The sequence below is a fragment of the Camelus bactrianus genome, chromosome 3, assembly GCF_048773025.1.
Source record: "Camelus bactrianus isolate YW-2024 breed Bactrian camel chromosome 3, ASM4877302v1, whole genome shotgun sequence".
Lineage (NCBI taxonomy): Eukaryota > Metazoa > Chordata > Mammalia > Artiodactyla > Camelidae > Camelus > Camelus bactrianus.
Window position 1 is genome coordinate 163,983,366 of NC_133541.1, and position 12,831 is coordinate 163,996,196.

Below are 12,831 nucleotides of genomic sequence, written 5' to 3' on the forward strand. Positions count from 1 at the left end.
CGGCCCGAGGTTATCTAGAGTCACCAAAGCCGCCGGCGCCCGCCCCCCCCGGCCGGGGCCGGGGGGGAGGCTGACCGGGTTGGTTTTGATCTGATAAATGCACGCATCCCCCCCGCGAAGGGGGTCAGCGCCGTCGGCATGTATTAGCTCTAGAATTACCACAGTTATCCAAGTAGGAGAGGAGCGAGCGACCAAAGGAACCATAACTGATTTAATGAGCCATTCGCAGTTTCACTGTACCGGCCGTGCGTACTTAGACATGCATGGCTTAATCTTTGAGACAAGCATATGCTACTGGCAGGATCAACCAGGTAGGCGAGGTAGGTAGGCGGGACCGGCCGTGCCGGACGCGGGGCGCGCGAGACGCGAGCGGGGGCGCGGGCGCGGCGCGGCGCGAGGGGAGGTGGCGGAGGGCGGAGCCGGCCACGAGGGCCCCCCGCGCGCCGTCACCGCGGCGAGGGGGGCCGACCGCCACGGGCCCCGGGACCGGGGACGCAGACGGCGCACCGCGGCCGGCGCGGAGGGGCGAGGGCGCGCGCGGCCCCGCCGCGGGCCCCCTCGGCGGCCCGGGGAGGCGGGACCGGGCCACCGGGCGGTCACGTCGAAGCCGGCCGACGCGCGCTCGCGCTCGCGCGGACAGGGGCTCGGGCCCGAGGCCCGGCCCCCCGGGGGCGGCGCGGCGGCGGCGGCCGGTCCACGACGGCCAGCCGGGGCCCGACTCGCGCTCGGGCGAGCGCGCCGGAGCGGGGCGCGGCGGCGGGGGACGACGGGCCCTCGCCCGCACGCGACGACGCCCGCGGGCGGGCGGGCGGGCGGCGGCAGACACGGTGAGGGGCCGCGGCGGGCCCGGGAAGCGAAACGCGCCGGGCGCGGCCCGGGGGACGGGCGGACGGAGCGGACGGGGGAAAGGACGGACAGAGAGAGGACGCGAACGACGAGCGAGGCAGCGGCCCACGGCCGGCGCGCCCGCGGACGGGCAACGCCGCCTGGAAGCCGGTAAGCGGGAGAGGAGGGCCGTGGAGCCACCGCCAGGGGCCCGCGCCGGAAACCCAGACGCGAGTCGGCCGCCGGGGTGCGACACGGGGTCTCACCGCCACGGGCCCTCCGGCACGGGGGCGGCCCCGCGGCACCCAAGGCGCGCCGACTGGCCTCTCCTCGGCACCCTCACGGGGGCCCAACGGCCACCCTCGCCCGACACCGCAGGGCCTCAGGACGGCCCACCGCAAGGCTCTCCGCCGCACGGGCCGGCGCTGCCCCGCCCCGCCCCGACGCGCACCCAAACAAACGTTCGCGCCGTGCCGAAGCACCCCACCTCCCCCCGTCGGGTCCGACGACGCTTCACCCGGGGCCGCCTCCAGGGGAGGAACAGCACCCACAACGCGGTGAGGCCACGTTCTGGTCCCAGGACGGGGGGGGTCGGCGGGGGAAAGGCTCGGCGCGGCGGCCATCGGTCCTGGCAGGGCAGGGGAGGGCCGGCGGCGGCGACGAGGAGGGGCCGCTCGCGCGCAAGAGCGACGGCCGGCAGGGGTCGTGGGTGCGGGCGGGCACCAACCCAGGGAAGGGGAAAATCTCGAGACACGACCGGGCCGCCGGGGAAACCACCGCAGGATCCCACCACCCCCACACGTGGGGGCGGCCCCGCGACGCCCAGGACGCCGGCCGGCCTCAGCCAACCCTCGGCGGTTCCTCCCACACCCCGGCCCCGCCCGCCGCCGGGACTCGCGCGCAGCAGGCTAACCCCCCCAACTCCAGAGGGTAGCCCCTTCCACTCGCTCACTCGTCCGTCTGCGTCTCGTCTGTCCGTCCACCACCACCACCCAGCTTCGTCTGGCTCGCCCCCAGGCCTCGCGGCCCGGGGAAACGCTGCCGAGCGAGGCGGCCCGACCCGTGGCCCACGCACCGCCACCGTGGCTGCGTCTCGGGACCGGAACAGGTGGGGTGGCTCCTCGCGGCGCGGAGACTGGGGGGGGGCCCAAGTCGGGGTGGACCGCCTTCCCCCTCCCCCCACGGCACGCGCCGGGGAGGCCAAGCCCGCGCACACGCGCGCGCGCGCTCGCACGGCCCCCGCGCCAGACGCCGGGCCCGGCCCGGCGGAACCCTCCCCCGACTCGGAGGGGGGAGGCGCGGGCCACAGCAGGCCAAGAACAGCACTCGGCCCCACCGCGGGGCCAGCGCAGCCCACACGCCAAAGCGACGGGGCCCTGCCCACACGCCGCGGCAGTCGCTCCCCGTGGAGAGTGACTGCACGCTCTGGATGGAGGAGCGGCGGCTGGGGGGTCCGGTGCCCCCAAGGCTCCCCTCTCAGATCGCTAGAGAAGGCTTTCTCACCGAGGGCGCATCGCCCCCCACCCAGCGTGCCCCGTTCAGGCCTACGGAAGCCCGCCGACGTGTACGCCAGCGCTCGGCTGGGCAGGAGGGGTCTGCGGTAAGGGTAAGCAGCGGGCCAAGAAGCGAGCGTTCGCGGTCGGGACCGGGGAGAGCCCGTGCGTGCCACCTCGCGAGGAGACGCACCCAAGACCGCGTGGGGACGGGACAGACGCCCGCCCCTCACCGCACATCACCCGGCCCCACCACGATCGCTCCCACGCCCGGGCGCGAACCCGCTGAGGGGGACCCACCCGGCGTGCGCCCGGCCACGTCAGTCCCCCCCCCCGGTACAGGGTGAGGACTGACGTTCAGGAGGCGGCCCCGGCCCACCGAGGGTGGGGAGCGGACACGCCTCGCTTACCGTCTCGACCCCTCCCCCACGCCTCAAGAGAGGCGCTCGGGAGACACGACCACCGCAGGGGTTACCCGAGAGGACTCGCTGGGGACGGGAAGCGATGCCGCCGCTCGGCCTCGGGCACCTGAGGGACAACCTGGAGCGCTCCAGGGGCACCGCAGAGGACCAAGGCGAGACACGCTCACACCCCGACGAGGGGGTACGTGGCGTGGCGGCGGGGCAGCCCTCCCCCGCCGCGGGGGAGGGCCGCTCGCGAGACAGGACGCCGAGCAGGCGAGGAGGCGAGAGTGTCTGCCGCGTCGCAAGACCCCGGCCTCGCCGACACCACAAGGCACGGGAGACCGAGGTCGGCCGGAGTCCGCACCCCTGCCTTCCCCCCGCCACCCACGGGCGGCAGAGGAGAGGCGAGGGGCCCGCAGGCAGAACGAGAAGAGAAGCCACGTTCGCCATGAACGTCCCCGTCCCTCGTCTGGCGCGGCTTAGGCCCGGCCCGGGGGAGCATGACTTCACCACATCGGTCAGGTGAGTGAATGAGTGAGTGAGTGAGCGAGCGAGCGAGCCATGTGGGGCAGGGAGGCCCCAGAGGGGAGGGCCCGGCGAGGACAACCACCAGAGGGGCCTGCTTCAGCCTCGCCAGGCGCCACCCACTCTCAGTCTCTCCGAGGAGAGCGGCCAACGACCCCAGGCGGGGAATGCCTGACACGCGGCACGGAGCCTACGGGGGTGGGGTCGCGCCGGCCACCACCGGGTGCCTGCGGCGGGGAGCGCACGGGGTAAAAGACCCACGCCGCCACCTCACCCCACCGCCCTCGGGCCACCAGAGACCGGAGGGTGGCACCACGGGCACGTCAGCTGGACGCACACACGAGAGCCGGCGCGCAGGCCCGGGCGGGCGGCTCAAGTGTCAGAAGCGGAGTCGGCTACCAGGCCAGGGCTCACGCAGAGAGAAGCCCAGAGCCTCGCACGCGTCCGGAGACCCAACACTCGGTGACAGACACCGAGGAAGACCGTGTCAGCACCTATCTGCTGGCAGAAAATGCCCAACACGACAGGAAAAATGACAGCGCCCAGAAACGGGGCGGGTCCACGATTTGCAAGGGGGGACCCCGGGACCTCGGTCCGGCCACCTGCCCCCAGCCCTACCCCCATAAATGGCAGCCCCGAAGCTCTCGGGGCCATCTGATCGACCGGGGTGGGGGGGTTTGGTAGGGGGAGGGGAGAGGGGATGGAGAGGGGAGGGGATTAGGAGGAGGCTTAGGAGGAGGAGTGGGAATGGGAATGGGAATGGGAAGGGACGAGAGGGAGACGGGATCAGGCCGGGGACGCCCTGCCCTTTTCTCGCCCGCGTGGCCGGGGACTCGGGGAGATGCCACAGAGGCGCCTCCGACGAGAGGGCCCCCCACGAGGGACCGCTCCCGAGCACCGGGCCCCGGGCCCCGGGCCGGGGAAAGCCTGCCTCCCCCACATCCCTCGCAGGACGCCCCGTGCCGGTCCCCGAGTCCGGATGAAGTCTCGGTCCCTCCAACGCCACCGGAACCCACGCGGGCAGGCTTACGGGCCGGGGGCACCCCCTCCCAGGCCTCCCGCGCCAACAGGGGCCGGCCCAGCCACGTCTCCGGATCCATCGGGACTCAGAAAACATTTCATCCAAGGAGGCGCCTCCGACGACCGGGAACCCCAGCGCGCCCGTCCACGGCCTCACCGCACTGGGCCCGGGCCGCTCCTCGCCTCAGGAGCAGTCGTCCAAGGGACGCAGACGAGGGCCTGACCACCTAGCCGCCGGCGGCCCGGCGCGGGACACTCTCTCCCTTTCCCCGCGGCGGCAAGGCGCAGGCCGTGTCCGATCGGCTCGGGTCGGTCTCCGCGGCTGGAGGGGCACAGGCGGATGCTGGTCGACCAGGCCAGGCCACACGGCTTCCCCCGGCACACGAGATCCCGGGAGCGCGGCGACAGTCACCCCCTCATCATCCTGCGAGTCCAATCTGCGCCGAGAGCAGGACGCGCCCGCGGCTCAGCGCCACGGGGACTGTCACCGCCGGTGTCGCCAGCCTCCCCGAAGTCTGCCTCGGGCCCCGCCGCCGAGCCCCATCCCTTGCCGAGGTCGCCGACGCTCGGGAGAAGAGGGACGATCTCAGAGCGGCAGCCAGATGGCGCCCGACAACCGTCGCCAACGTCCCCGGAACCGATCCCGACCGCCGCCGGCCGCCCAAACGCCCGAGCTCGTCCCGGACTGAGGCGCCGGGCGGCCCCGTGGCGTCCGCCTCGGAGCCCGCTCACCCTCGTCACGGCACGGCACGGCACGACACGAGGCGACACGACGCGACGCGGCGCGACGCGACCCCGGCAACAGATCAGGCGGGGAGGACGGAGGGAGCCGGGGTTTGGCAAGACACGGCCGGCCGGGCGGCTGCCGCGAAGGGGACGCGCTCCCCACGCGATTCCCCGGGCGGGGGAGATCACACGGACACGCCGGCGGGGCCGGGGCCCACGCCGCGGGTGGCCCAGAGCGACCAGGACGAGATCCCGGGTTCCCGGGTGGGAGGTTGGGAAGGGGAGGAGGGGAAGAGGGAGGGAAGGCGGGGGCTGGCAAACCGAAACCAGGCGAGCGCTCAGAGAACAACGCAGGAATCGGCTTTGGAGTCCGTCCTCTCGAATGCGGGAGGTCTTTCGAAAGCAGACAGGCAAAGCCCAGAAGCTAGAAAAGAAAGGATGAAGACCGCGAACCCATCGAAGCGGAAAGAGAAATCGATCTCGGCACAGATCGCGACAAAGCCCAAAGACAACAAACGGGCGCGTGGGGAAAACGCACTCGCGGTCGGTCGTGAGAACACGGACGTCAGCACGGCTGACCACAACCGCAGGAAGGAGGAGGAAAACAAAAAAATGCGGGCGGGGGTTCGGGGGGGCGAGTCGATAGCCACCCGCTCGGTAAATCGAGGTTCAGTGCATCTACACAGAGCAACACTGTGCATGCGCATCCGCGTGTCTGTGTGTGCGTGTGTGTGTCGGTGTGTGTGTTTGACACAGTCAACGTGGACAAGGAAACTGTAGCCCCATCCGAAAAAAAAAAAAAAAGAAAGAAAAGAAAGAAAGGAAAGAAAGAAAGGAAAGAAAGGAAAAAGGAAGGAAGAAAGGAAGGAAGGAAGGAAGAAAGGAAGAAAGGAAGGAAGAAAGGAAGGAAGAAAGAAATGAAGAAAGGAAGAAAGAAAGGAAGAAAGGAAGAAAGGAAGGAAGGAAGGAAGGAAGGAAGGAAGGAAGGAAGGAAGGAAGAAAGAAAGAAAGAAAGAAAGAAAGAAAGAAAGAAAGAAAGAAAGAAAGAAAGAAAGGAAACATGAAAACAAACGACAAAACCCACCACCAAAGGGAAATCAAGTTGTAGAACTACTCTGGGGTTAAAAACAAAAACAAAAACACCGTAGAAAAAGCACAACCGCAGCCCATCAGGGGTTCCTCTCCTCAACAGTCCAAGAACTCGGTCAACTCCACTCCTAGAAGCCAGAAACCAGGATGAAACACGTGCAGGAGACCCAAACGGACGTTTTCAGTTTAAAAGGAAAAAAAAAAAATTATTTTTTTCCTCCCCAAATGGGGGAGGGGGCGAGGGGGAGGATGGAGCGTAGAACTCAGCGGCAGAGTGCCTGCCCAGCACGCGCGAGGTCCAGGGTTCGATCTTCAGGACTTCCGTTCAATCAATAAGGAAGTCGGTAAGTCAGGCAATCACTAAGTCAGGCAACAAACCAGCAAAAGAAACGAATTACCTCCCCTCCCCGAATAAACAAACAACCACCGAAAGCAACAACAGCAGCAAGAACCAAAAAAAAAAAGGCCTAAATAAATAAATAATGTAAGTAAGTAAATAAATAAATAAGTAAGTAAACAAACGAACACAATTTAAAAAAAGGGGAAAACGCACACATTTCCGTTTCCAAGAGATATCCGGACAGGCCCAGAACCTGGAATCTCGACAGCAAGTTCCAAAAACAAGCAGAAAGTGCCTGCTCCTGACGGAACACGTGATAGAGACCACCGTTCGAGATGGGGCCTGGTGGCGGGCTGGCAGGCGGACACAGAGCTCTCGACTCATACCTGACAGACTCCGCTCTCCGACGGAAGACAGAAGGCAACACGGAACAGGGGTTGGTGGTGGGGGCGAGGGGGAGAGGGCGAAACGGAGGTGGAGGAAAGCCATTAGGGAAAACAGGACAGAAGTCCCTCAAAACATTCCACAGAAAACTCCTGGAAGACCCGGCAGTTCCACTACGGGCCCGCGGATGGACGAATGGACAGTGCCACGTGGTCTGGAGAGACCTACACCTAGAGGGGATGATGTTAACTAAGTGACTTAAGTTCGAGAGGGATGTTGTCACTTCGAGGCAGAATCCCCAAGACAATACGCAGGAACACATGCAAGGAAGCTGAAACAGGCTCATGGATACCAAGAAGGAACAATGAGTGCAATGGGTGAGGGAGAGGAAAAAGTACAAGCTTCCAGTTAACTCCAATTAATAAATACACAAATTACGGGAGGTCATGGACAGCAGGGCGAGTAGAGTCAATCCATACTATTGTCATGACGCTGTCCGGTGACTGATCCGTAACCAGACTCATCACGGTGATCATCGTGGAACATGGAAGAATCCCGAATCGCTATGTTGGACACGTGAAAACGGACATCCCCTTGTCAGGTCAATTATGAGAGACAGTAGGAGAGAGAGAGACAGAGAGAGAGAGAGAGAGAGAGAGAGAGGGAAAATTCTCACTGTCTTACCGGAAAAAAAAAAAAAAAAAAAAAAAAAGAGTTCAGTGAGATAAAGAGTGGATGTAGGTGAGGGCAATAGGTGGAGGAGATGAAAACCACGACGGCGACACATGTGCGGCATCCCACACGGTGGCAGTGCAGTGTGATCCTATGCATGCTCAGCCGTCTCCTAGCCACCTCCAAGTTGACATCCAGGGTCATCCTTTTAGGTTTCGTGGCTGCACTTTCGTCTGTCTCGGGCAATACTCTCCCTTGATTTTCCATGGGGGAAGGGAGGTGGGGTGGCCGGCGGGCCACACCACGACACACCGCGTCGCGCGTGACCTGGAAAACAGATACACACCCGCCCACCACCCACGGGCTCCGAAATCGGTCACTGGTCACGACGCACACTTCGTCGGTCCCTTACGGAGCGATGGCGGACCAAACAGGCAGCGGCCAACTTTGTCGTGCACACAATGACGGTTCGTCCCTCGTGGAAACAAACTGATGACGAGACAGCGTGGTCAGGGGCGGGTGTCCTTTCAGGAAGACAGAGTCATTGAAAGTCCCGCACACGGGAACTGTGCCAAGGGAGATCTCCATCACCCTACCCAACCCTGATCCAAATTCTCGTTCGGGCAGCTAAGGGTCAAGGTCAAAGTTTCTTTCTTCCCGGGGCAGGGGTCCTTTTGGGCCTCGATGGTTGTTCAACTGGAGAGATCACCCTTGGGCTGCATATACACTTCGGGGTGGTCCACAGGGTTCCACGACAGTCCCGCCACCAGGCAGGTGGTTCCACCTGATGAAACCGGTCTGGTCTTTCGTTCCAGGAAGACAAAGGTCCGTGGCTGAAGCCAACGAGAAACCAGGGTGTGAGTCCGGAGCGCCACCAGTCAGGAAGATGTCTAGGCGTCGGGCTCGAAGAGGCTCGGGTGGCCTGAAAAACGCATGCGGGTTCAGGTCCACTTTCTGAGTGGCCTCCACAGCAACGGGCAGGAGGAGGGTCTCGAGAGGGGACACGGCAGTGACCTCTCTCCAGCGGATGTCCAGCTGCTCAGCCCGGCTCGGCGGGGCTTCAGGGAAAGGGCGGCTTTGGTTCTCGAGGATGCCAAGTCCAAAGCGGGAGAACCATGGGCAACGGGAGTCGGAAGAGCGTTGGCCAACCATCGGAGAAAACTCGAAGCATGCGTGACGTGGCCCAGCGTATCAGTGGAAGGCGGGGCGGGGCGGGGAGGGGGAGGGTGGCGGGAAGCACGCAAAGATGATGACACAGAACCGCATTCTCATCTCTATCACGCTGTACGAGAGTTTCCACTGAGACATGCTCCCCTTCCCCTGGTCTCTCCAAGGACGCGCATTTCTACCAAAAAATCACCCCCATTCAGACTTGTCGGCTGGCCAGATCAGCATACTTCCACGAAATTCGGCCTGAAGAGGGACAGACGTCCACGAAGCATAGCCATCGCCCCTAGAGGCTCTCGGACACCCGCTCTGCTGGAACGTTTCCTAAGGACGGCAGACGAAGACGGTCTCCACATGCTTTCCAGGAGACGTTCCTCAGAACGAGACCGTGACTGTTCCGAAGCCCGAATCGGTCACAGCAATTGTTCACGAGGAAGTCACGGTGAACCATCTGGGACACCAGTCTTTCCCAACCGGTCCACGTAGGGACACGATTTGGTCCTAGCCAGAAACAGACACTTTCTCCTCACAGCATCCTTTTATTTTCATTTAAATTAATTTATTTTATTTTATTTTATTTTATTTTATTTTATTTTATTTATTCTGTTTCATTTGTTTTGTTGTATTGTATTGTATTGTATTGTATTGTATTGTATTGTATTGTATTGTATTGTATTGTATTGTATTGTATTGTATGTTTACATATGTACGTATGTAAGTAAGTATGTATGTATTCCGGTCTGTCTGTCTGTCTGTAGGTCCATCATCCTCCGAAGGTATACCAGTCATGTCGGCCAACACACTGACAGATCTCGAGTCTTTCTGTCAGAAAGATATTAAAGCACGTCCCCTTCGACTCATGGAGCCAGGAACGAACGCTTCCGTATCTCATCTTCTTTGGAAACGATCTAAACATTCCAGGGACGTTGCCAGATGCTTCAGTTGCAAGGGACCAAAAACTACGTGGAGGAGGCACCAATTTTTCAGAGATGGACCGCCTCCCCCACACACACACACACTACCCCCTCGGACTGCTTGGGGTGTGAACACTTCCTGAGACTTGAGACCGAGCCAACCATCGCTCCCAGACTCTTTTTTTTTTTTTTTTTTTCCTGGCTGACACGTTTTATGACAGAGATAACCCACAGGAACTTAATGGATTCGGGGTAAACCTAGGGAGGCGAAAAGTTTCACCTCGAATGCTGCTCGTCACAATCAAGACATGGCTCTTTTCACGAGACCGATCCCTTGACATTTGCTTTTCTGGATGAAAGGATCTGTCCTAGATCATGTCAACCTGAAGGAAAACATTTGGGTTCCTTCCTGTTCGCATTCCCTGCCTGCATGTTCCCTTGAAAACCAGTTCCATAGAGCTCTTTCATGAATGAACTCTGGCAAGTGTATGTGGAGGAAGAAACATGCCAGGCCTACAAGCCGGGGACATACACAAGTGCCTACATGCATACATGCATACATGGGACCGGGCCCTTTCCAGATCCTTGGACGGCAGTACCATAGAAATGAGGATGGCTTCCACAAGACTCTCAGGCAAGCCAAGCTCTTTTGCGAAAGCGATAGCTTGTGCACAAAGGAGAAGGTGGCATGAGGGGAGAGGGAGGGGGAGTGCCAGCTCCCTGAGCAGCAGGGCCATGCTTTTCTACCTAAAGGAAGGGCTTTGTCTCAGGATCACTGATCACTTCCATAAATCATCCGATATCTTGGATCGGCCGCAGGCGGCTCCAGGGTGAAGAGCCATCGCCCCAGGCTCTGTGGGGAATAGAGAAGACTTCCGTGAGGGGAAAGAAACGCATGAGAATTTTCTGCAAGAAAGCTCAGGAACAGATAATGTAAACACGGAGAGTTGAGCTTCCTGTCTCGTGACAACTAGGTCTACTGGGTCATGTCACAGAGAGCAAGCGAATCCTTTATTCCCCTGAGCCTTTTTCTTTTTCTTTCTCTATCTTTCTTTGTTCTTTGTTCCCTTTAGAGTGTGTGTGTGTGTGTGTGTGTGTGTGTGTCTGTGTGTGTGTGTGTGTCTGTGTGTGTCTCTGAAACTCAGGTACTGCCCTGTCTCATACAGACGAGACCAGCAGATCGACATGACCAGAGATTTTGTAGCTTTCATTAAAAACTATAGGTCACTCACGAGTCGGGTAGGACGGGTGCTGTGTCCAGCGCAGCTCGGGACCGTGTCTGAGGACGGGCGACGCAAGAATTAAGAAACAAAGAGACCAAGTAAAGAGCGAAAATGGGACCAGGGGACTCAAGGTCTCGTGGATCTAGAGTGCCAAAAGCCTGGTCGACATCCTGTTTATTGGGAGTATACGGCTCAGGGAAAAAAAAAAAAGAAATGCGATCAAAGAGGTGGGGCTTTAGATATTTCATGCCAGAAGCACGAAGTTCTGCTTGCTGGCTAACTGATTCATTTCAGGCCTATCCCTTCCAGGAACAATCACCCTCCTCGGGGGATGCAAAATTTCTAAGTGTATCCTGTGATTGCCTCTGGGACATCTCGAGATAGCAAATATTTCCCCGGGGTTAAACCACATGCTTTCCTGCCAGAACCAGTTCTGTTAATGGATGATCTGGCTTCCATGACCGTCCATTGTTTTACCCTAAGGAAATATCTGCCATCTGTTGCGCCCTCACGGTCAATCTCAGGATTGCCCCTCACACAATTTCTTGAGCATCATACATGTTATAGGTCATCGACTGTGTAAAACATGAAAACAAAGCAGGCGTGTGCATTTTAAGCAAGTAAGTGTGAATGTAAGATTTTACGCTCATGGAAATGCTGGTGCAGCTTGGTTTCTAGTTGCTGGTTCTCCAGCAGCTTGTTTCCCAGCAGACGCGTAGGACACTAGAGAACCCACTCACTCAGAAAGAACCGATGGGACGGGTAAGGTTTTTCGGCTCGGAGGGTGAAAGCTTTTAAACTCTGTGTGGAAAAAAGACGTTTCAGGTGTATATTTCTCCTTAAGAAGGCTGCGAATTAGAGTTTCGACGAGGGAGACCACGCAGCAGTGTGTACGTTTAAAAAGGCCTCCGCGTGCCCCTCCCCACCCTTTTTGTTTGTTTGTTTCTTCCATTCGGTTTCAGGTTCTACCTGATTCAGCCCCTGGCCTCAGTCTCAGGCCACTGTGGGCTATGCAGACAGACGTTTCTGACGTTGTCGAGATGGACAAGATAAGGAGGGTTCCCCCCAGAGAACTGGGCCGCTGCTTCTATGAGATCAAAAAGCTGACCTACTCATCCAGTTCTATGTTTAGAAATTTGCTCCTTTCTGGGAAAGCGTAGAGCTCTGCGGTAGAGTGCGTGCTCAGCATGCACAAGGCCTTGGCTCAGTCCCCAGTACCACCACTGAAAACGTATAATAAATCTAAATAATTAATTGAAACGTAGATAAAGACACCTAATGACCCGTCCCCCCTCCAAAAAGATAAAACTTCTTGTTAAAAAATTTTTTTTTATTTTATTTTTTTATTTTTTTAGTTAAAAGGCAGGAGGAGGACGAGGACGAGGACGAGGACGAGGACGAGGAGGACGAGGATGAGGAGGAGAAATTAGCTTCTTTCCAACAAGGAGATTTCCAGGTCAAATGGAGAGCCAAATATTTCTATGTTCTAAAACTTCAGCTTTCCACGTATCCTGGCGTCAAAACGTCGGCACGGGTAAAGATTGTTCATCATTCTGTGACTATGCACTTCCTGCATTTTGGAGTGTTCATCTGTCCTTTCTCTTAGGAATAGATGATCATCAGAAATAGCAGTTCTGTTGATTAAACCCCCTTTTAACATATCGTTGTTTCCTGGTCACTAAAGTTACCTAATAATCACTTCACAGTCTATGGAAGTCAAATCATTGTGCTGTACACCTGAAACTGATAGAGGGCTGTATGTCAAACCTATGTCAATAAAACTGAAAAAAGAAAAGAAGAAGAAGAAAAGAAAAGTCTGCTTGCTCGGGGCATCCGGTAAAGGCCCTCTTTCTGAGCGCACAAGTCAACCTCGGGCCGATTCACCCTGTCCCTGAAGAAGGGCAAAAATCCTCCACTCTATCTCCCGTTAGGTCCTGGACACTAGCCAGAGTTCCTCCTCCCTCAACCCCCACCCCGTTCCTGCGTCACACTGTGTGGGCTCAGGCACACAACCTATCGCTTTCCTTTAGCGTGTGGAATGAATATCGC